Source organism: Callorhinus ursinus, unplaced genomic scaffold (genome assembly GCF_003265705.2).
Source record: "Callorhinus ursinus isolate GAN/ISIS: 27379988/994484 unplaced genomic scaffold, GSC_fseal_2.0 scaffold10, whole genome shotgun sequence".
Classification (NCBI taxonomy): Eukaryota; Metazoa; Chordata; class Mammalia; order Carnivora; family Otariidae; genus Callorhinus; species Callorhinus ursinus.
In genome coordinates this window covers 47,158,955-47,182,921 of record NW_027397072.1, presented here as the reverse complement: position 1 = coordinate 47,182,921, position 23,967 = coordinate 47,158,955, and the positions used below count along the sequence as shown (strand labels likewise).

Here is a 23,967-nt window from a genome sequence, read left to right as displayed (position 1 = left end):
CTGAGACACAGCCCCACCTGCTGTGGAAAGTATCTTCCAGCCCCATCTGACCAGAAGGGCTGGAGACAATACTTGGAAACTATAGAGGTTTCACTCAACCCAGGAGACAGCAAGGTAAAGCCAGTAGTTTGCCAAACAAAGTCAACGGTCTTATTTAGTCATGGAACTTGGGGTGTGGGTTGGCTTGAGTTAAGACAACAAAGAGTTTTACTGGCTTTAGAGCTGCATCTCCCACTGTGCCTGGGCAGGGAATCTATGTCATAGTCCCATTCATTGCTGAATACAGCCTTCAGCTTATCTGACCAGGGAACTTAACCAAAGCACATTGGAAGCAACACAGCCCATTCAAAAGCTCCGTACATAGTAGCACTTGAACAGAGCACAGACCATGGCTTCCCCCATCTGCAGAGCAAAACTGGAGGCTTCACCTGATTGGGGAATTCAGTGTACACTCTGGCCTGATTCAGGTTCCCAAAAAACCAACTATTTAGGTCCTGATTTCTGTCCTGAGGTCCTGCCAGGACAGGGAAGTTAATTCATAGCCCTATGTGGTACTGAATATAGTACCCAGTCCTGATCATGTAGTAAGCCTGACCAGAAAATCCAAACAAACACCCTATAGTTTCACTTGGGTAGGGAACAAAGCCAGCAGTCTTATCCAACTGTTCTCAGGCAGTGTTACAACCCCCCATCCCTGTCCTCATATTTTGAACAACAGCTTCACCCCAAAATAGACCATAGTAGCAGGACCTACCTGTCCAAGGACATTACCAGCGGGCATATCCAGAAACCCAAACTGAGCATCTGGTGAAGAACTGTCTCTTCTAAAGCAAACCTGTAGAAGAGGAGTTCCTTTACTCAAATGCACAAATACCAATGTAATGAATCAAGAATCATGAAAAATGAGGTAAATATGACACCATCGAAGAAAACTAATAAAGCACTAATAATTGACCCTAAAGAAATGGAAATGTGTGAGCTGTCAAAAATTTCAGAATAATCCTCTTATGGAAGTTTAGTGAACTATAAGAAAACATAGACAACTAAACCAAAGTAGAACAACAATGCATGATCAAAATAAGTTTGACAAGGAAATAGCAACCATCAATCAAAACATACATAAGAAAACAGAAATCCTAGAGTTGAAAAATATAATAATTGAAATGAAGAATATAATAGAGAGTTTAAAAAGTAGATGTGACCACGCAGAAGAAAGAATTTGGAAGACCAGGACATTGGAAATTACCTAGTCAGAGGAGGAAAAAGACAAAAAAGAAAAAAAAAAGAATGGAAAAGAATGAAGAAAGCCTGTCTATGGGAATTGTGGAACACAATAAAAAGAAAATTCTTTGAGTGGAAGTAAAATAATGCTAATTAACATCACAAAAACGTAAAAAAGGTAGTGTAAATCTCACTGGGAATGGTGAATATATAGTCATAGATTCTGCAATATGGTAATAGTGGTGCATAATGCACTTACTGCTCTACTTTAAAGGGTAAAAAAAAGAATACAATAAAAATAACCATAATAATATTAGTTACTCAGTAAAAAATAAACAAAAAACACTTATAAAGCGTAACGGCAATAACCTAAAATGTAAGGGAGAGGAAAAGTAAAAGTAACACTTACAAATTCTACTGAAGTTAAGTTGTTATCAATTTAAAATCAGGTATTATAAATTTAAGATATTTTATGTAAGCCTCCTGGTGACCACAGGGAAATCCTGTGTTAATTACTCAAAAAACACAATAAAGAAGTTAAAGCATACTAATACCAAAAGACATCAAAACAAACAAACAAACAAAAGACAGTAGGATAAGAAACAAGGAACAATGGATCTACAAAACAACCAGGAAACAACTGACAAAATGGCAATAGTAAGTCTTTACCTATTTTGTGTAAGTGGATTTAAATGCAAGTTTAAATATAAGTGGATTAAATTCTCCAGTTAAAAGACATATAATGTCTTAATGGATTTTTAAAAATCGAACAATATGCTGTCTACAAGAAACTCACTTTAACCTTAAAGACACACACAGACTGAAAATGAAGGGATGGAAAAAGACATTTCAAGCAAATGATAACCAAAACAAAAAATAAAACATATAAACACAAAAACCCAGGAGTAATTATACTTAATAAGACAAAATACTTTAAATTAAAAATGGTTAAGAGACAAAGAAAGTCATTAAATAATGATAAAGAAGCCAGAGCCCCAAGAAGATATAACAATTACAAAAATGTATGCACCCAACATTAGCGAACCTAAATATATAAAGCAAAAACAGAGCTAAAAAGAGAAATCAATAGTGATACAATAATAGTTGGGGAATTTAACACCCCATTATTAACAATGAATAGATTATCCAGACAGAGCACCAATAAGGAAACAGTGGATTTGAACAACACTATAGACTAAATGGACCTAACAGACATATGCAGAACATTTTACCCAACAATAGCAGAATACACATTCAAGTGCACATAGAAGACTGTATAGGATAAACCATACAATAGGCCACAAAACAAGTCTTAGCAAATTCAAGAAGACCAAAATCATACCAAGCATCTTCTCTGACCACAATGACATGAAACTAGAAATCAATAACAAGAGTAAAACTGGAAAATTCATGAGTGCATGTAAATTAAACAACACTCTACTAAACAACCAATGGGTCAAAAAGAAATGAAAGGGGAAATAAAGTTTCTTGAGACAAACAAAAAAGAAAATACAACATACCAGAACTTATGGGGTGAGCAAAAGCAACACAGAGAGAACAGAAAAATAATAGAAAAGATTAACTAAACTAACAGTTGATTCTTTGAAAAGGGAAATAAAATTTACAAATCCTCAGCTATTCTGACCAAAGGAAAAAGAGAAAGGACCCAAATGAAAGGATCATAATATCATAAGAGGCTACTATGAACAACTATATGCCAACAAACTGGACAACCTAGAAGAAATGGAAAAATTCTTAGAAACATAAAACTTAGCAAGACTGAATTAAAAAAAAATAAAGTCTACATAGACCAATAACTGTTAGTAATTATAATCAATAATCAAAAATCTCTCACTAAAAAGAAGAAAAGCCCCAGACCAAATGGCTTCTTGGGCAAATTTTACCAACTATTTAAAAAAGATTTAACATCAAAGCACCTGGGTAGCTCAGTAACTTAAGCGTCCAACTCTTGATTTCAGTTCAGGTCATGATCTCAGGGTCATGAGATCGAGCTCCATGTCAGGCTTCACCCTGGGCATGGACTCTGCTTAAGATTCTCTCTCTCCCTCTCCCTCTGTCCACCCCTTCCCACCCCCATGCACAAGTACTCTTTCTCTCTCCCTCTCAAAAAAAAAAAAAAAAAAAAGACTTAACATCAATCTTTCTCCAACTCTTCCAAAAAACCAAAGAGGAAAGAACATTCCCAAGCTCATTTTACAAGACCATCACTATTCTGATACCAATACCAGAAAAGGTACAGGCCAATATCCCTGATGAATATAGATGCAAAAATTCTCAATGAAATACTAGCAAAAGGAACTCAACAGCACATTAGAAGGATCATACACCATGATCAAGTGGGATTTATCCCTGGGATGCAAGGATGGTTTGACCTATGCAAAACAACCATTGTGATATATCACACTAACAGAATGAAAAACAAAATCATGATTATCTCAATAGATGCAGAAAAAGCATTTGACAAAATTTAACATTCATGATAAAAAACAAAAAAACCCCAAAAATCTCTTAATTAGCAGGCACAGAAGAAACATATATAACCATTCTAAAGGCCATATATAATAAGCTAAGAGCTAACATCATACTCAGTGGTGAAAGGTTGAAAGCTTTTCCTCTAAGATCAGGAACAAGACAAGGGTTTCCACTCTCACACTCCTACCCAACATAGTACTAGAGGTCCTAACTAGAGCAATGAGGCAAGAAAAGCAAGAAACGGTATCAGAACTGGAAAGGAAGAAGTAAAATTGTCTCTATTTACAGATGACATGATTTTACATACATAAAATCCTAACAACTCAACCAAAATCTATTAGATCTAATCAATTAATTCAGTAAAGTTGCAGGATACAAAATTAACATACAAAATTCATAGTTTTTATATACTAGCAATGAATTTTCTGAAAAAGAAATAAAATATTTAGAGAACAACATTATTCTAGGTTGTTGTTTTAACAAAATACTAATATTATAAATATAATTTATATATTTTTATATTTCACAGAAGAGTTTCTGTGAAAATATAAATCCATTTTGGAATTTATAGAACTATTACCAAATTAATACTAAGAGGTTTATATTAACTTTATGTAATCCTTATAATTAACTCATATAATAAGTATGTGTATTCCTATTGTACAGATGAAAAAAAGCAAACCTCCTTACTTCAAATAACTGATAAATTATAGCATTATAGAAAGTCCCTGACTTATGATGTTTCAACTTACAGTTTTTAAGTTTTATGATGGCGTGAAAGTAGTATGTGTCCAGCAGAAACAGTACTTTGAATTTTGATCTTTTTCTGGACTACCGATATGTGATATGATACTCTCTCAAGATGCTGGGAATGGAGAGCAAGCCCTAGATCCCAGTCACCAAAGCAATCATGAGGGTAAACAACTGATACACTTACAGTCATTCTGTACCCATATGACCATTCTGTTTTTTCACTTTCAGTACAATAGTCAATAAATTACATGAGATATTCGACACTTGGTTATAAAACCAGTTTTGTGTGAGATGATTTTGCCCTCCTATAGCTAATTTTAAGTGTTCTGAGCATGTTTAGGGTAGGCTACACTAAACTATGATGTTTGGTAGGTTAGATGTATTAAGTTCATTTTCAACTTATGATACTCTCAACTTAAAATGGATTTATCAGAACATAACCCAAACCATAAATCAAAGAAGATCTGTACTTTGAGAACCCCAATCTGTTACTTTATTTGAGAGCATCTGCTCCTTACTATACCATGCTGTGCCTGATAACAAAAACTCTAAGGTGGTTGGTAATTTACTTCTAGTACAACTGTTTATACAATCTTTTCCTTGGTTAAAAAAAAAAGTGTATTTATCTTGTGCACATAGTCTTTGAGAATAAAGAGAAATAAAACATTTTAGTAATGCACTATAGTTTCCATACAAGCAACTTACTTCTTTGTACCCACTGATCACATAATGAACTTCACTGTACTTCATTAAAAATACAGAATATATACTATTTGAAGATTTTTATCTGTCAAAATTTATTTCAGGGTTGCAAATTGATCTACTAATCAAAGCTAATTGTTCTGAATTAGCAGCATAGCAACTCTCATCAACACCAGTTAAGACCTGCAAATGATACCAGGAAATAAAAAACAGTGGTAAGTAATTCTGTCAAAAATGACATTCTTAAATATAATTTTCACTTTGTTTTAAGTACTGTCAACATCAACTTTAACTTGCAAATTAGGGACATGCTCTTTTCTCAAACACCTGAAGAACACTGCCAACCTGACATCTAAGACCTGGGGTTGTTATTAAGAATGGGATGGATTAATATATACAGATTTTATATATATATATATATATATATATATCTCACATAGAGGAGTGCCTGGCACCTAGTACACTTTCAATAATATGAGCTGCTATTATTATATGTACCAGAATTTGAAAGCAGGCCCTAGATTATTTTCTTACAGAAAAAGGAAAGAAAGACTTCTTTATGAGCTGTTCTTTACCAGTGGGTACTGAAGTCTGTAACACCCAATCTCAGGACTCTTAGAAACTATGAGGGACCCTAGTGGGACAGGTTGACCGTATCCTCGTCTCTTACCTGCCAGCTAGCTTCAGTTCAGATATGCAAGAGAGATTTGAGGATTGCTGGAAAGTTGTAATAGATCCTTTGTTTCATGGAACTCCATCAGAGAGAAAAGTATTTTACTTCATCTATCCTAGTAGTAGGGCAGATGAGGAAGAGGTATGAAATGACTATGGAACCAAAATGTCAATCAGCCATTCAGCTCCTGCAATAAAAGGCTATGTACTGAGTTTTAGAGGAAACTGAAATGTAAGAACTCAGTACAATATCATGCCTATAGTTGACAACACTGTATTGTGCACTTAAAAACTGTTAAAGAGGGTAGATATCCTGTTAAGTGTTCTTACCACACATGCACACAAGAATCCTCCTGTGGGATGACCAAGGTTTTTCACTGAGCTTACACACTGAGTCAAAGTGAAAGTTTTTCCAGCAAAAGAATCCTTAAATTTTGCCTTTACTTAAGAGTTAATGATCTAAAAAAAAAAAAAAAAAAGTTAATGATCTGATGTGGAGGCAATATCACAACATAGTAATGTGTGGGTAACATAATGAAAACAGGGACCCATAAAAATGCATGGGACAAAGTGGTAGCTTGGAAAGAGAGAGACCTGTGTTTGTGTCCTAACTATGCTTATTATTTACTGGTTTCTTTGGTCGACATTTAGATTCTCTTTATTTTTACGGTAGGGATGATAACATTTCTTTGCATAAGTGTTATTACATGATATACTGTATATATTGCCCAGTTCCATGCCAGATGCACAGCAGGTTAATAAATGAGGTTATTGTTTCTTTATTATTTTATGTCTTCAGTGCAATGATAATTATTTTGTACAACAGTAGAACTTAACTGAGGCTTCTCTAAATTGGCTCCAAAATGGCAAATTACTTTGCCATTTTCAATAGAAAAATATCTCTGAGAAGATTTAACTTACAGAGTTCATGGTTATTCATACCACATGCAATGCTTGTATTATTAAAACCTCCCTTAAGTACAATATGAAAAAGAGGTAAGTGGCAAAATTACTCATATTTTATGGAAGTCTTTTTTTTTTTAACCATTGCTAACTCACTGATACAGACAATCTCTCCAGCCATCTGTTACTCTATTCTCTGCAAAAAGTATTTATTTATAATTCTAACAGAATATACTCCTTTTTTGAATTAAGCAGATGTGTGGTGTTCGTCATCCTAAAGAAGCAGTCTCTCATGTTTATTCCAGCGTGACAGTTTTCTGTGAGGTATCCTCATAATCTTTTACTAAATAATCCAGAGTCTGCTTTCTTTGGATTAAATAAAATCAAAGTTCCTATATAATTTAATTGGCTTATGTTATACTGGGTAACTTTCCAAAAGTCTCTTTTTAGTAAGCTGATAAGGACTATCTATATATTCCAGATGGGGATTAAAGTAATCAATTTTGCATGGCTATTACTTTATCAATGAACATAAGCAAACTTTATGTGATAACAGTAAGATTCCTTCATTTTAAGAGTATGAGCTTTAGAACCTTAACCGCTATTAGTTATATACTAAAAGGCATATTTTAAGTAGGAAAATGCTAGGAAAGAAGAAAGAAAGAAACGGTGATTGCAAAGGAGTTTCTGAAGGAAATTAGTTCGGGGAAAAGCAGTCACCCTTCAAACCTGTGGCCTTAAGAAGTAGAAAGGTGTTTTAGATGCTTCATTAATGAGAAGAGTAGCTTGGCCCAAAATACACTTCAAAGTTATGTGTTACAATTGGACACTTCTATGCCCAGATGCCTCACTTGCCTTTAAGAAAATGGCATGGGCTAATTAGGAGGTAGTCTAACACTAAATCTTTACAGGATAGAATTATGACCTATTTTTTTTTTTAACTATTCTTGGTATCTCCTCATTAAACACAAATTGGCTTATTCTATCATACTTAGAGCACAAATGAATCGAAGTCTTACTTTTGGGGTAAAACTGATGCTTTGTGCTTATCATTTTCATTGAAGCAACTATGAGGCATTTTTTGTTCATCATTGTAGAGAACTGTTTCAGAACTGGCTAAACATCCAGACTTTCCCTTCTTTTAAAGTTAATTGAACTTTGGCCTGTCAAGTTTCTTCGGGATGACTAATTTTAATTGCCACTGTTGAACAATGTAAATTAGAGAAAAACCTCATAGATTTTAACTGCTCATGCAGTCTTAATTAGTGAAAAGTTTAAAATAATGGATATATCTTTATAAATGCCCTTTTTTCTTAGCATTATTAATGCTAATGGCAACATCAGCAAATGACTGTTCAACTCCCCATGCATTGTTTGATCCCTGTGCCTAATTCCTCCTATGCTGCATGTGGACTGCTGAAGCTGGTCTACAAATAAAGTTGGAGAGCTCCTCCTACTCCTTGTAGAAAAGCTGAGGAATGTGATGCTTTGAAAAGCCTTCCCCCAGCAATACAACAAGGTCTTGGATAGACAAGAAAGCATGATTTGTAAAGCATCTCTGGGATTTCAAATTGGTAATGGAAATCTTGGTGGACAAATGGTGAGGTGAAATATGCTGGACACCATTTTCCAGAATATGAAAGGGAAAACTATGGTGGACCTGGTTTGCAAAGGAATCCCAGATATTTTAAAATAAGAGAGAGTTTATAATTTTTCGTGCATAGAGTAACTCAAAGGCAAGGTTAATAAAGTGTTCCTTGGAAGAAATAATAATGGGCTCACTTTAGGAAATATATGAGGTATTTGTAAATAGCATTTACTTAAAATTTGTGTTTTCTTTTTTTTTTTAATTTTCTATTTGAAGAGCGAAGATGTGACATAAGCCTCATTAAGGCAGGCATGTTTCAGAGGTTTTCAAACTTACGTGTGCATCAGGATCACTGATGACTTTTTGAAAAACCAGGAGGGAGCATCCTAGGCCAAGGAATCAGGATTTCCAGGGACAGTTCAGGACTGGTACCCAGGCATGATTGCTCTCTTTTTAAAAAATTCTTCAAGTGGCTTTGATGTACAACTATTGTTACCAACCATTTTATCTTTCTGTTGAGAGTTTTGTTTACCTAATCTGCTTATTTTAGCCACCAGAATTTTGAGAATAACCTATTAGACACATTGTTTAATAACATCTGGTTTGTGCATCATCAGCATTTATATTAGTTGAGAATGACTTGAGCTACTCCTAGAATGAACTACAAATATTTATTAAGCCATTAATTTGAAGATAATTTGTAGATAATATAAATTGTGTTTCTAGAATTGAGTTCAAATCACTCCTCACTTAAACTAGAGCTAGAAGTGTCAAGGCAAACATGACTGTATGATTTTTGGGTCCTGTTGGTTCTGCTCCCTTTACTGCTTTGTTATAGTGTCTCATGTCCCATCATACCTATTTTGAGACTGTTTCTTTCCTTTCTGAGTGCTTTTATGACTGTTACAGATAAATTATAAGGCTTTCTATTGGCAGCAACCAAAAATTGATAATTTTAGCATAGTCTTCACAAATCCCATTTTCATATAGTAATCTGTTTTACTCTTGATTATTAATGATGGCTTGAAACATACATATCTCATATACCTTAATTCCCAAATAAATACAGTGAGAGTATCATTACGTTAGAGACTGTGTCTCCCCTGTTGGCTACTATACCCACTACACAGCACCCAACATATGACAGCAGCTAAATAAATGTTAATTAAACAAAATCAACTCTACTTTTCCGAAAAACCATTGCTCAGAGTTGAGTTAGTTTGGGTATGTATTCACATCTTTTATTTCAATATGACCTTTCTCTAAGGAAAGGACAAAAAGAGTAGGGGAAAAATGACTCTCTCTTACTCCAGAAATTACATCTCTCTTAATTTTCTATATCTCTACTCCATGTTCTTCTTTATTTATTTATTTTTATTGGCTCTGTGATATTGGAAGTGGTTTTAAGTTCTGTTCAACATTTAATGAAGGGCAAATGATTTCCAAGGTGAAAAAGTCTTGGAGATATTTTAGCTATTTCCCCAAAATATCTGAAACCATTGGATCCATGATCTTTTGTTGGTGGAGTTATCAAACATTTCTTCTAGCTGTAACTACGTAGGCATTTTGAGCAACAATTTCAGTAAGATTGGATAAGGTGGCTTTTGCAATTTGTGTAAAATTTGTGATGCCTTCATTGAATAAACAGCACTAGGTACTGGGCAAAACATTACTGATATTGAGATTAAAAGACAAAAAAAAAAAAAAAAGACTAGGCCCCTGCCCTCAAGGGAGTCAAAACAAAGTGTGGAAGATGAGAAGGTACAGAAACAAAATATAATGCATCATGGTAAGTGCTGGGCATTGCCAGAGTACCAGAGAATGGCTGGGTGTTGAAATTCCTATGAATAACGTTAAAGTCAGATTTTTTAGCCCAGAATTCTTTCTTGATAAGTAATTAGGCATGGGGAAAATTGATTCCTCCCAGCTGAAATGTCATAAAAGAGGCAAGAAGAATCTTATAATTTTTCACCAGGCACTTCACTGAATTCTTTGGATATGGAAGAACATCAGCTGTATTTCTCTCAATGTATATGGATATGGGACACCAGATTTTGTGATAAGAGCAACTGAAGAACCATAGAAAGATAGGGCTTACATCATCAGGTCCTCTTTGTATTTATTTTGCATACATAATGGGTCTGTACTGGTTGCCATTTGGAATTACTGGTCAAAGAGCATAACCTGTCAAGTCTACTAGAATGAAAGATACCAGGAGGCCTTAAGTCCCTTCCCTAGATATCTGAATTCATAGAACACTCTCTCCCAGTCAGGAAGTCCATAGGAAAAAAATAAGACCATGATTTAACAAGTGGGTACATTTGGTAAACAAACATACAGTATCCTTGTTTACAGGAATGATAACTTCTAATATTTCTTATCTCTAATAAAAGCATTGGAAAGATCCTCAATACAGTGTAAGTATTCCCTAACATTTAATCATCTCAGGTTTGGGTATGATGGAAATGAAGTTTGGCAGAAAATAATAGGAGAATATGAGTTACACCTTTGCCACTTGGCAGCTGTGCAACTTTAGAGAAGTCACTTTAATGACAATAACAACAGCTAATATTTCTAAATTCTCTGTGCTGTGCCTGTCACTCCTCTAACTGTGTGCACATATTTTCCCTTATTTTTCTTCCTAAACGAATATTTTTTGAGTACTTGCTGGGTAAGTAGTAGGGAACTTGCTTTCTGTGGGGTTAGTCTCACAGTTCTCCATAATGTTTATTGAGTTAATTAATTAGTAATGGTTATACACATTTTAATTATACACTGTATGTAAATAAGTAATTACTATTTGCCTAGACCTATATATGCTATAGTGAAAACAGATGAAATATATAATATGGCCATGACCTTGAAGCTTACATTTATCTAGGGAGAAAAATAAAAATGTACCTGAAATTGACTTGAGTTGCCCAAACCATTTTGTCTTTGCTTTTGGTACAAATAAGCACATTAAGATATAATATTTTACAGAGAAAACAGAGATATATATTCTTATTTATGTACAGAGATGACATCAAACAGCTATAGCTGGAAATTGATAGTAAGTGTCTATTACATTTCATAAATAATTCACTCCTACTGCATGGCCATAAAAATGAAGAATGTGAAAAATGTCTACATGTTTTATTTAATATTTTTAAAATGCATAAATTTACATATTTTATAATAACTTATTATTTATATTTTCAAATATTTTTATCTTCTAAAGGGATCCATATTTGTTTACTCCAGATAATTTAGATGACTCAAAATCATAAAGAACAAAATTTAAAGACCGACTACAATTCTTATATACAATTTCATTTAAAATGATTTGAACAAGACAATGCCTTAAACCTGTAACTGTCAGTGAATTTTTTTCTTTCTACTTCTCCTACCCTGGGTAAAATCAGGATTAGAGATCACAAAGCAAAAATTAAAATTAGGAATGATCAGACATAACTTCTATTTTTAATTTTTATGTTAATAGTCCAGTATATTTACCCCTAGAGCATAGAAATCTATAAAAGCCCATTTATGTTCATATCCCAAATTAAAATGCATAAGCACACAGTTCTATCATTAGTATTTGTTTTCTATCATCTAATATTTCTGAAATTTATTACAGATAGGATGATAATAGTTACTTAAGAAAAGTTTGTGAAATGTTACAAAACACTCGTTCTCAAATACAGATTTTCTTCTCCAGGCAAACATACATTCTATAAACCTGTCCTATGACATACTTTGAATCCCCAAGTAGGAACATAGTTGGGTAGAATATTATTCTGGAAATAGAATTGCTTACAGAGGCACAGGGGAGAATGTACTAATACCTGAGTATTTTAGGAGGATGATGGATTTTAGAGTCTGTACATTATGCCTTTAAGATCCTAACTAAATCCTCCTATTCAACGTCAGTCCCTCTTACCCTATGCTCCAGCTCATATTTTCAGTGTGTGTCTGTACTTTACTGGCTGGAAAGTTAAGGAATCATATTCTCCATTGACAGCTATTCCCAGCCACATCTAGGGCCAGGCTGAGGGTGGGTTAATAGCCCTGCCACCTGATTTTCTAGTTCTTGCTGGTTGTTATCTGCCTTCCTAGGTAATGCCAGCATCACTTTTCCTGCCCCGGTCCCCAGTTTTATGAGAGTTAGCAGCAATCTGCTTTATGAATTTAATGTACAGCCTCCAAGAAACAAAAGAAAAGAAAATTGCACTTTTATGAATTTCCAAATTGCCTTAGCTTACACTCAATGTTTATTTTATTTTAATATTATTGCCAAGAGGTTTTTGCCAAGTGGAATAAATTTAGCACTAATGAGTGTATTTTGAAAGTTTAAAAACATTATTTAATAAATGATTCAATGTAATTTCTACAAAAAAGGACCCTAAGAGGCCAAGGAGCAAGATGGAAACGATGAGGAAACAATGGAACAAAAAATACACAGGTGAAAGCAGTTGTGGTTTTTACATTAGCAATTAATCAAGTAGTCCTGTTTTTTTCTCACAAGGACAGTGTTGTACAATGATAAAAGTCAATTTAATTATAAAAATGCTCCAGAGTAGTTTCCTGATGAGATCAATCTGACAGGGCCTGACACACAGTAGGGCTTACACATGTTTGTTCCTTTCAATTCTGTATTTCCCACTTGTTTTATTTGAATGAAAGATTATATAGTGTGGGCTGGCAACTAATTTTTACAAATTTATGAATTAGTTACCAAATAATTGTTGTCTTTTAAAATAAAATTATTATTTCACAATAAGGATTATTTAAAGGAACATATTTTCTAGGCTTTAAAATATGGTTGTCCTTTCTGGTCTTTGTCTTATGCATATGCCTACATTATTACTTTTTCTTACAAATTGATATATCACAGGGGAGCCTGGGTGCCTCAGTCATTAAGCGTCTGCCTTCAGCTCAGGTCATGGTCCCAGGGTCCTGGGATCGAGCCCCACATCGGGCTCCCTGCTCAGTGGGAAGCCTGCTTCTCCCTCTCCCACTCCCCCTGCTTGTGTTCCCTCTCGTGCTGTGTCTCTCTCTGTCAAATAAATAAAATCTTTAAAAAAAAACCAAACAAACTGATATCACAGGATTATTTTGTGTCTTCTTAATATTACTATTTAAGTAGTAATTATTTTATCAGCATCATGTAGGACTTTTCAGGCAAAATAAAATATAGGGGTCATAGAGATACTATTATTATTATTATTATTAAATCTAATATTAACTTGGTTTTGAAAGAGCCCATGCTTATAAATTCTTATAGCACAATGCAAAGCTGGTCAGAGAAAATCTGAGAAAATTAAGAATCAAAGAGATTCAATTTTTTGTTCATGTTCCACAATAGGTCTAAGATTTTAACAATAGTGGATATTGTCCAAATCCATGATCTTTCCACCAAACTTCATTCTTTCCACATAATAATTTTATATTTACATTAAGTGCTATCTATACTTTTTAACTGCACTTCCTGTCCTCCCTTTCTCCCATTCCAATTTGTTTTCATCCCATCTTGAGAGAGGAGTAAACCTATCCCAGACTGATCTCCTGCAGACTGGTCACTCAGAAAAAAAAAGGTAGGCTTTCTGCAAGACTCCATGGAAACTGAATAGAACTCAGTGAATAAGGCATTCAATTCTGGACAACCACAAAACTGAGATTCAGCTCACCTGATCATACCACAGGAGGATCTGATGATTTTCTGCCTGAGCATTCTTACGTGGGGAATCTTGCTGACAGCTTTTTACATCATGGCTACAAGCTCAAGGCTTGGACTCTAGGCCACTATTCACCCAAGGGAGAGGGCTGGTGTCACTCCCAGTAATTAAAGCTACGTTACAGGAAGGGGATACAGCCAAGTTCCGCCAAAATGTATTCTTGTTGTGTCCTGCCCTTGGTCATATCAGGAGAAGACCTAGTGCTTCCTTAAAGAAGCATAAAATTCCCAAAGCCATGAGTCAGGCTCCCTCACTTGTAATCTGATGTCCTTTCCTGCTAGACACCTGGGAGTTACTTTAGAATGAATGTGCATCAAAGGATTCATCTGTCTGCTATATCTCCTCTCTCCATGAGTTTTCTCCCACTGAACCAAGAGGACTAGTGAAAGTAGTCTTTGATTACCTAAACCTTACTTAACCCTTCCCCCTCCCCACCATTTTTAGAGGGGGTGATAGAGCACAAGAGCAGGGTGAGGGGCAGAGGAAGAAAATCCTTTTTTTAAAAGATTTTATTTATTTATTTATTTATTTATTTATTTATTTATTTATTCAGAGCATAAGCAGGGGGAGGGGCAATGGAAGAGAGAGAGAGAATTTCAAGCAGCCTCAGGGCTGAGCATGGGGAGCCAGATCTGGGCTGGATCCCAGGACCCTGAGATCATGACCTGAGCTGAAGGCAGACTCTTCTGTCTGATCCACCCAGGCACCCTAACCCTTTCTCCCTTTTATTTTTATTTTGTTTTATTTATGATTTTATTTATTTATTTGAGAGAGAGAGAGAGAGAGCACGCAAGCACAAGAGTGGGGTGAGGGGCAGAGGGAGAAGCAGACTCCCTGCTAAGCAGGGAGCCCGATGCGGGACTCGATCCCAGGAATTCGGGATCATGACCTGAGCTGAAGGCAGATGTTTGACTGACTGAGCCACCCAGGAACCCTACCTTTCCCCCTTTTAATGTAAATCCCCAATTAACCAGCAAAACTTCTTACCCACCTCCATGCTTCCAGTCAACTAATCCCTCCTCTAACCTTATATTATTCATCCTAGCAGCATAACTGGATAGCACAGATCATGCCCCCTCCCTTCTGTGAAACCCTTTCTTGACTAGTTTCTGGAATACCACATTCTTAGTTCTTTTCCTACCATCCTAGTGACTCTTCATTTTTCTTTGCTGGATTATACTTGGATTCACAAACTGTAAAATTATATTGTCCTAGTATTTGATCCTTCTATACACTTCTCTATACTCATTCTTCAGATGATTTCATACTGTTCCATGACTTTGAATTTCACTTGTAATCAATGGATACCTTTATATTTCCAGTCTCAACCACTTCTCCAAACTACATATTCCTTTAACTGACTGACTTCTCAACTTTGTATGAGAATCATAAGCAAAGTAATTCTGTCTTTGTTCTATAAGAAAATCTCTACCCAGATTACTAATTAGTACTTCAAAATTTAAAAGTCCAAATTTGCCCAACTCTAAATTTGTTTCTTCCTCAGTTTTCCCACCATTGAACAGTAATCACATTTTTCTAGATAACTAGACCAATTCACTTAGCATCTTTCTTGACACCTCTCTTTCTCTAATACTCCCCAAACCATTGGTGAATTATGTTGACAATTTTTCTGAAATATATCCAGAATCCAACTTCTGTTCCTCACCTCCACTGCTACCTTCACAGTCCAATGCACCATCATCTCCTACCTAGACTTAAAAATAGCTTCCTAGCTATTCTCCATGTTTTCACTCTTGCTCTGCTATGGAATATTCTTCAAACAACAGCAGCAGAGCGAGAGTTTTGAGTAGTGGATTGATGTCACCTTATTGCCTTACTGTCATTAGTCTCATGGCTCTCTGCTGAATACCCCAAGTACACACATCTGCTCAAGGTTTTTGCACTAGATTTTCTTTCTGCCTGGAATGCTATTTTCCTAAATAGCTGAGTGGTACTTTATTTTCTTCAAATCTCTGCTCACATATCACCTTATCAGCATTGCCTTTTTTAAAAAATTTCTTATATAAAATATCACATCCCCTGCAGTAACTATTTATCCACTCATTTTGCTTTATATTTCTTCATTGCATTTACCACCACTATTAATATTATATCTGTCTGTCTTCCCCAGAAAAATATACACTACAGAAGAGCAGGGCTACTTTATTCTTGTTGTCCCTCTAAGTTTTCTAAGTGCCGAGGTCCCTGTTTGGTAGCTCACAAAAGTCACTCCCTTTGGAGTTTTCAATATATTGCTGTAAATTTAGTTTCAAACCAGGAAATTTTAATATAAAAAAAAATCACACTCTTTGTATTCATTCAACAAATACACTAGGCAATCACATCATTAATTATTAATCTATCACTATTAATTATTCAACATTAATAAATTATTCACCAAATATACTTTTAAACTCACATAAATATAAAAGACTGTGCTAAATACTGTTGGGAATACACATATAAATAAGACACCATTGTTCTTTTTAAAAACTATATAAATCAGTAAGTATCATCAGAGAAGAAAAATGATATAAAGAGAACAGTCTAGAAATGTTCCAAAGAGGGCAATAATCTCTAGGCGGGCAAGATAGAGTTATATATGCTCTTCCCCATAGCTAGCAATTGGACTAAGTCTTAATATAATTTAAATCTAAAAAATTTGAGAAAAAAATAGCTATTCCATCACTTGCTAATTATATGACATTTGACATTTTTTCCCTTAAACTTTTATTGATGTTTTGTTTTTAACTCTCTAATATTTAACTCTCTGATGAGTTTCCTCATCTATATAATGGAGTGTTTTGCACATATTAAATAAGGAAAATGTAAAGCATATTACCTAGTACTTGGCACTAAATAAGTCCTCAATTATTATTATTATAGTAAGGATAATATAGACTAAATGAATGTCTGTTGATGTAGTCATAGAATGACAGGACTTGTCTTTAATATCTTTTTTAAGGAAATAGCTATTACTTTAATAATAAGGAAAAATAACACAAGTTATTATTAAGAAGCAGATAAGATAGTTTCTATTTTGTAGTGGTCATTTTTTTTATATGACCAACATACTTCATAGTTTTTCCACTGTCCTTCAAAAGATCTCCAATTAACACAGAGTTGCCAGATTTAGCAAATACAAAACATAAGGTTCCCAATTAAATTTGAATTTCAGATGAGCAGAAAATGATTTTCTATGTAAGTGTGTGTCAAATATTACATGAAACATGCTTATACTTAAATTTTGTTTCTTAACTGAACTTCAGATTTAACTGAGATCACTAAATATATCTCTGGTTTTATTTTTTTTTAACTTAAACAGTGGGATGCTGATAAACAGGCTCATCACACACGCACACACAAACACACACACACACACACACACACACATCTTAAATGCTGTTTGCCAAGTTCATCTATTGAGCTGATAGTGGCCAGCTCTGATATACCACTGAAAGGAACTTAGAAAACTAGAAGGAGTTTTAGAAATCAAATTAGGATCCATTTAATATAGAGAACAGGGATTTGCAAACTATGGCCTATGGGCTAAATCTTGTCCACAGCGTTTTAGGGCACAACCCTCAGGTTAAAAATGGTTTTTATATTTTAACTTATAAACAAAGAATGATATGTAAAGAGAACTTCTATAGCCCACAAAGCTTAAAATATTTGTTATCTGGCCCTCATATAAGAAAAAGTTTGTCAACCCATGAGTAGAGAAGAAACTCATGACTCATTCATTCAGTGAATAATTATAAGTGAGTCAACTAGATTGCAGAAACTTTGCTAGGTGCCTTAATCGAGTTAATAGTGTAATATGAAAAAAAAGAAAGATACTCAATTGAATAAGGATAAATCTATAATCACTAAAATAAACCTATGTGGAAGTACAGAGCATTATACAAACAATTTGATTCTAAAGCTAAGTATTTTTGACTTTTTTAATGCATTCTAATAATTTAGCCCTGCCAACTATGGAAACCTATTTTCTGATATTTATTTATGTTTAGTAAGCTGGTATTTTATTTATTTTTTAAATTTTTTAAAGATTTACTTATTTATTTTAGAAGGGGGAGGGGCAGAGGGAGAGTGATTTGGAATCTCAAGCAGACTCCTTACTGAGCATGGAGCTCAATGCAGGGCTCCATCTCCTGACCCTGAGATCATAACCTGAGCCGAAATCAAGAGTTGGACACTCAACTGACTGAGCAACCCAGGCGCCCCGTAAGTTAGCATTTTAAATACTTATTTTGAAAATTTACTTTTCATATATCTTTACATTTCTTCTAGATTATTCCCTGTTCAGAATTTTCAAAGAAATTTTAGTAGGGCAATGTTATTACATATATATTACCCACAGAATGATCTTTATGATCGTCCAGTTCAACTTCTTTTATCTAACATGCATCTTCCAGCAGGACACATACTGAGTGGTGAAACATTAATGGGAAAACAAAACAAAACAAAACACAATACTCAGGCAGCCAGAACCATCAAATCTGCTGTGCTTACGAATGTGATTTTAGATATTATTGCACAATGCATTTCATATCTAACCTCTGTCTTTACTCAAACCTACACATTTTCCCAAGTTATGTACTTCTTTTATTTTTTACATTTTAAATTGAAATTAAAGAATTTATTACTTATATAACATTAGTATTTCTGCCTATGAACAGAATTTGAGTCCTTAAATTATACTTAATACATGTCTTTCCATGTCTGTCATGAAAGATATGCTATCACAGAGCAACTCTAGAGATTTCAGAGATTGATTCCAAATATTACCCTGTTTGGCTGGAGTGACCTTCTTATGAGCCTCATGTTCTTCTTTTGCATCTTTAGGACAAAGTCTGAGTCCTCTTCGCCAGGCAACTAAGCCTATAATTGTGTAGCCATAAGATCTTACGTCTGCTTTCATCTGACCTCTTACTCTATGTACATGAATTGAACATAACAGAGGAAATCTTTGAACTCTCATTATTTTACCAATGGCAGATGAGGCATAATCTTAGTTTTATAAAAGGCAACATGAATATGCTGTTACAAACATTCAATAACTACATGTTAAGGCCTTTTTCACTGCTATCTTGGAAATTTAATAGAAAAGATAAAATGTACTTAATGTAAATGGTTCTTCAAGGCATGAAACCCACTTACATTTTAAAATCATATTACTTCTCATGTTTGCAGTTGAATGAAAAATTTTTTAAGTTCTGAGGTGATTGTCAGATGAATATGATGAACTCAATTATTTGACTTTAGAAAGTGTGGCAAAACTATAACAAAAAAAAATTCTTTTCTTTTCCAAAGATTTTATTTATTTGAGAGAGAGAGAGAGAGAGAGGAGAGAGAGCACACACAAGAGCAGGGGGAGGGGCTGAAGTAGAAGTAGACTCCCCACTGAGCAGGGAGCCTGATGCAGCGCTTGATCCCATGGCTACAGGATCATGACCTAAGCCGAAGGCAGATGCTTAAATGACTGGGCCACTTCCTTAGAAAATTAAATATGTGCAAGATAGATAGATAAAAAAAATTGTATTGCTTCAGAGTGTTGAATTTTCTAGGGTGAATTATGAGTAGGAAGTTTACCTTTTGGGGGTCACAAATCTTATAACATATTAGTATCTTAAACTTACACCTCTTGTAGAAATAAAATAGTGTTTGGGAAGTATTTGGGAGCTTAGGCCTTGCTAAAAATGTTTTAAAAGGTTATAAACCCAGCAATATGCTTTCCTTTCTGCCCAGTCTTAATCTTCCTTGGCATAGTTCTAATTGGCAGACGAGTTTTACAGCTGCTTTTTGAAACAACCTATAACTGGGCCTCAGGGGGCCTCCTCACCCCCAGCTGGGTTATAACAGAAAAGTTAAAATACTGAACTCTATTAAAATCAGAGTTGACATTCCTTAATTTTTTTCTTTAATAGTATAAATCCTGCAGTATATTGGAATGACACTTGTACCTATGCTTACTAATTATTTTGATGTTTCTTTATATTTTTAATGTAATATTTTGGTCCTTTATGTTAAAAATCCTATATTTTCAAGTTTTCTGTATCTAAAATTCTCTATACTTTGCAAAATTTCAATTTTTGCTCACTAATACATTTGATTGCTGAATAATCAAGAATATTTTATTAATAGTGTTCTTTTGTAAATCAAAACCTCAGAGAAGAATTCCTAAAACCTGCCTGGTAACTATTTGACTTATTTAATTATCTTCTGAGGAGCAAGTATGTGTCAAATATAAAGTACGTGATGTATCTGACAGTATAATAGCCACATCTATTGAAATGGGTCATGAAAAACCAGACCATATAACAAACATATATGTCCTTGTGGTTTCCATATTTCTAACATTTTGTGCAGACTCTTCAGGGGAACCTCAGCTGATGGCCTATCCAACCATGATATTAGAAGACCATAAAGGGGCTAATTTTACTCCTTGGAAAAGACACCTCTTTCCTTAGCTCACAAAACCAAATCACTGTAATGACCTCACATGATCTGTAACTGCAGTTTGGATGTGGCCTCAGGTAGAATATGTTTCTCTGAGTGTAAAAAAAGTGACCTTGGTTGCTTTCTTTTAGGAGGTAGGATTAAAAAGTATGTATCTTAAAAGGAATTTGTGATTATAATAGATTTAAGAATATCATGGTTCATATGCTGTAATATGTTACTTCACACACTTACAGTACCAGTTAGACTGATAGAACAGTGATACTAACCTTAGCTATAAATCAGAATTTACAAGGTAGATTTTAATCAATATCCATGGCTGAAGCTCTGCTGAGACCAATTCATCCAGAATCTCTGGAGGCTAGAATTTGGGCATCAATATTCTTAAAAGTCCCCTAGAGATTCTCATCAGTACTCAGGATCAAAACCACAGCATTAGAGGCCATGCAAGGTGCTCAAGTTTCTGGGGTTCTCAGCTGTAGTTGTATATTAGAAGTACCTAGGAAACTTTTGTTGTTCTTGCTATTTAGTACTAATCCAGGAGTTCTGCTTCCACCAAAGATACATAAATTTGTTAAAACCCTAGCTCCCAACATAACAATAAGAAAAACCCAAAGGACTACAGAAAATAAAACTTTCTGAAACCCAGATTACTGAGGTCACAAGGTCACAACACAGATGGAAACCCAAGAACCTCTGTACCACGATCCAATGGAAATGGTTTGCAAACACTGGCTAAGTTAATGCAGAGGAAAAGACAGAGAATGTCCTCCAAGCAAGTAAGAACTGACTTCCCAATTTTAATGAACTTCTGAAGGTTGCCTGTGAGCCACAATGAGAGTATAGAATCACTGGGAGCAATAGACACAGGGGAGTTTACACCTGCTCGGGGCTCTTCTCCATGAACCTCTACTCAGTTCTCATGAATAAGATTGGGAACAGAATGGGAGACTGGAGAGAGCCTCATTTGGTGGGGTGAACCTGGAGGAGGAGACCACCATTATGACAGGAAGGGTACAGAGCTCCACCAAGAGCCTTCTCTTCTGTTATACAAAAGTTCTATGCTGCCTGGGCAGGGGCAGAAAACCCCACAGCCCCAGGCCACAGATAAATACCATTGTGACCTAGTGAAAAGCAAAAGAAAAAATAACCCTATCACTGGAGGTGGGGCAATTTGGGTTCAGAAATCACATCAATACCATGGGCAGTCTCCTAACTTTGGAGGAAAGCAGGACATTCTCCTCCCTCAAAAGAACCAAAGAAATAAGACAGTGTTTGTCTGCTACCTGGAGGAAACATGGCAAAGGAAAGCACCACTTCAAAGACAAAGGCCGAGAGTACCTGCCTAACACTGAAGCTGGATCATGAAAACGGATCTGCCCTTGTTCCCCTGTGTCTCCCCACAAAACCATGCTAGCAATTACCAAGTAACAAGCAATAGCAATCTACTGCTGGAAGAGGGCAAACAGTATGCAGACAGATACAAGCAGAATAAATATCGAAAACAAAACAAAAATAAAACACTACTAGACACACTATATTCAAACTGCTTAAAACCAAAGATAAAGAGTTAATCTTATAGGCAGTCATTAAAAATAAAAAAAGAAAGAAATATATACTGATTGAAAATCAACGGCAAGAATTAGAGCAGACTTCTGATCAGAAACTATGCAAACCAGAAGGCAAACACTGAATCGTTAATGTAATGACCCAAACAAAAAGTCAAACCAGAACATTCTATCTAGACAAATAAATTTTTAAATTAAATATTTTTAGACAAACCAGTCCTAAGAAAATTCATTACCAGCATATCTGCACTATAAAAAAAGTTAAAAAAATTCTTCAGACCGAAGGAATATAGTATCAGAGAGAAATCTGAAATAAAGAGCTCCAGAAATGGTCTCAATAATGATGGAGAAGATATTTTTATTCTTATTTTGAATCACTCTAAATATGATTGTCCAAGCAAAAACTTTTTTTAAGTTTTTATTTAAATTCTAGTTAGTTAACATATAGTGTAATATTGGTTTCAGGAATAGAATTTAGTGACTCATCACTTACATATCCAAGCAATATTAATGGCAATGCGTTGTAGATTTATTGCACATGTAAAAATAAAACACATGACAACAATACTATAGAGAAGAGAGAGGAAATGTAAATATACTGCTGTGTATACTTGTGTATATGAAATTGTATAATATTATTTGAATGTAGACTGTGATAAAGAAGTAAATAAAGAGCCAATATTAAAATGGAAGAATAAAATATATATCCAATAATTCTAAAAGCAGGCAGTGAAAGAAGGAAATTAGAACAGAGAACATATGGAACAAACAGAAAACTATTAGCAATCTGCTAGATTTTTTTTTTTGATCTGCCAGATTTTAAACCAACCATATCAATAGTTTGAAATGCAAATGGTCTAAACATAGTAATTAAGAGATTATCAGAAAAAAGCAAGACCCAACTATATGCTTCCCATAGAAAAACAACTTTAAATATAAAATCATAGATTAAAGGTAAAAGAATGGGAAAATAAAACAAAAGAAAAAAAAGAAAGGGAAAAAAGTGAAGGGGATTAAGAAGTAAAATCTTCAGTTATAAAATAAATAAGCCATGGGATGTAATGTATGGCATAGGAAATATGATCAATAATATTGTAATAATTTTGTATGATGATAGATGGTAACTAGACTTATTGTGGGAATCATTTCATAATGTATGAAAAAAATCAATCACTACAATGTACACTTGAAACTAATGGGATATTGTAAGTCAATTACAAATTTAAAAAAACCGAGTCTCAAAAGCAAAAAAAAGGAATATACTTCACAAATATTAATCTAAATGAAAGCTTGAGTAGCTATATTAATAATATAGGCATATCATCAGGGATAATGAAGGTTATTCCAGAATGATAAAGAGGTCAATCTATCCAGAAGACATAATAATCTTAAACATAAGCAAAAACTAATAAAACTGAAAGCAGATAAAAATAATCCACAAGTTTGGTTGGAGACTTCAATTCTTCTCTCTGTTATATATAAATACAAATATATGAAATATGATATATATATAGTTTCACATATATGTGATAGTTATTTTTATGTGTCAACTTGACTGGGCTGAGGGATGCCCAGATGGCTGGTAAAATATTATTTCTTATTTTTGGGTGTTTCTGTGAGCATCTGTCCTGAAAAGATTAGTATTTGAATCAGTAGACTAAGTAAACAAGTTTGTCTTTACTAACATAGGTGGACAACAACCAATCTGTTAAAGGCCTAAACAAAAAAGCAAAAGAAGGGTGAATTTGCTCTCTCTGCTTGAGCTGAGACATTTATTTTCCTTTGCCCTTGGCTATAAGCACCCCTGGTTCACAGGATTTCATATTCAGACCGAGACTTATACCATTGGCCCCCGATTTACCATACATACAAAAGTTTATCTGGGGGC

The 23,967-nt window shown here is 34.5% G+C and overlaps 1 protein-coding gene and 1 pseudogene across 2 annotated transcripts in view; one reads left to right on the top strand and one right to left on the bottom strand.

Moving 5' to 3' along the window:
• Positions 1–23,967, bottom strand: part of LRRTM4 (leucine rich repeat transmembrane neuronal 4) — a 729,583-nt gene that overhangs the window by 416,669 nt on the left and 288,947 nt on the right. The gene's annotated exons all lie outside the window — the stretch shown is intronic.
• The window catches only part of LOC112821308 (large ribosomal subunit protein uL10 pseudogene), a 35,234-nt pseudogene that overhangs the window by 463 nt on the left and 10,804 nt on the right, over positions 1–23,967 (top strand).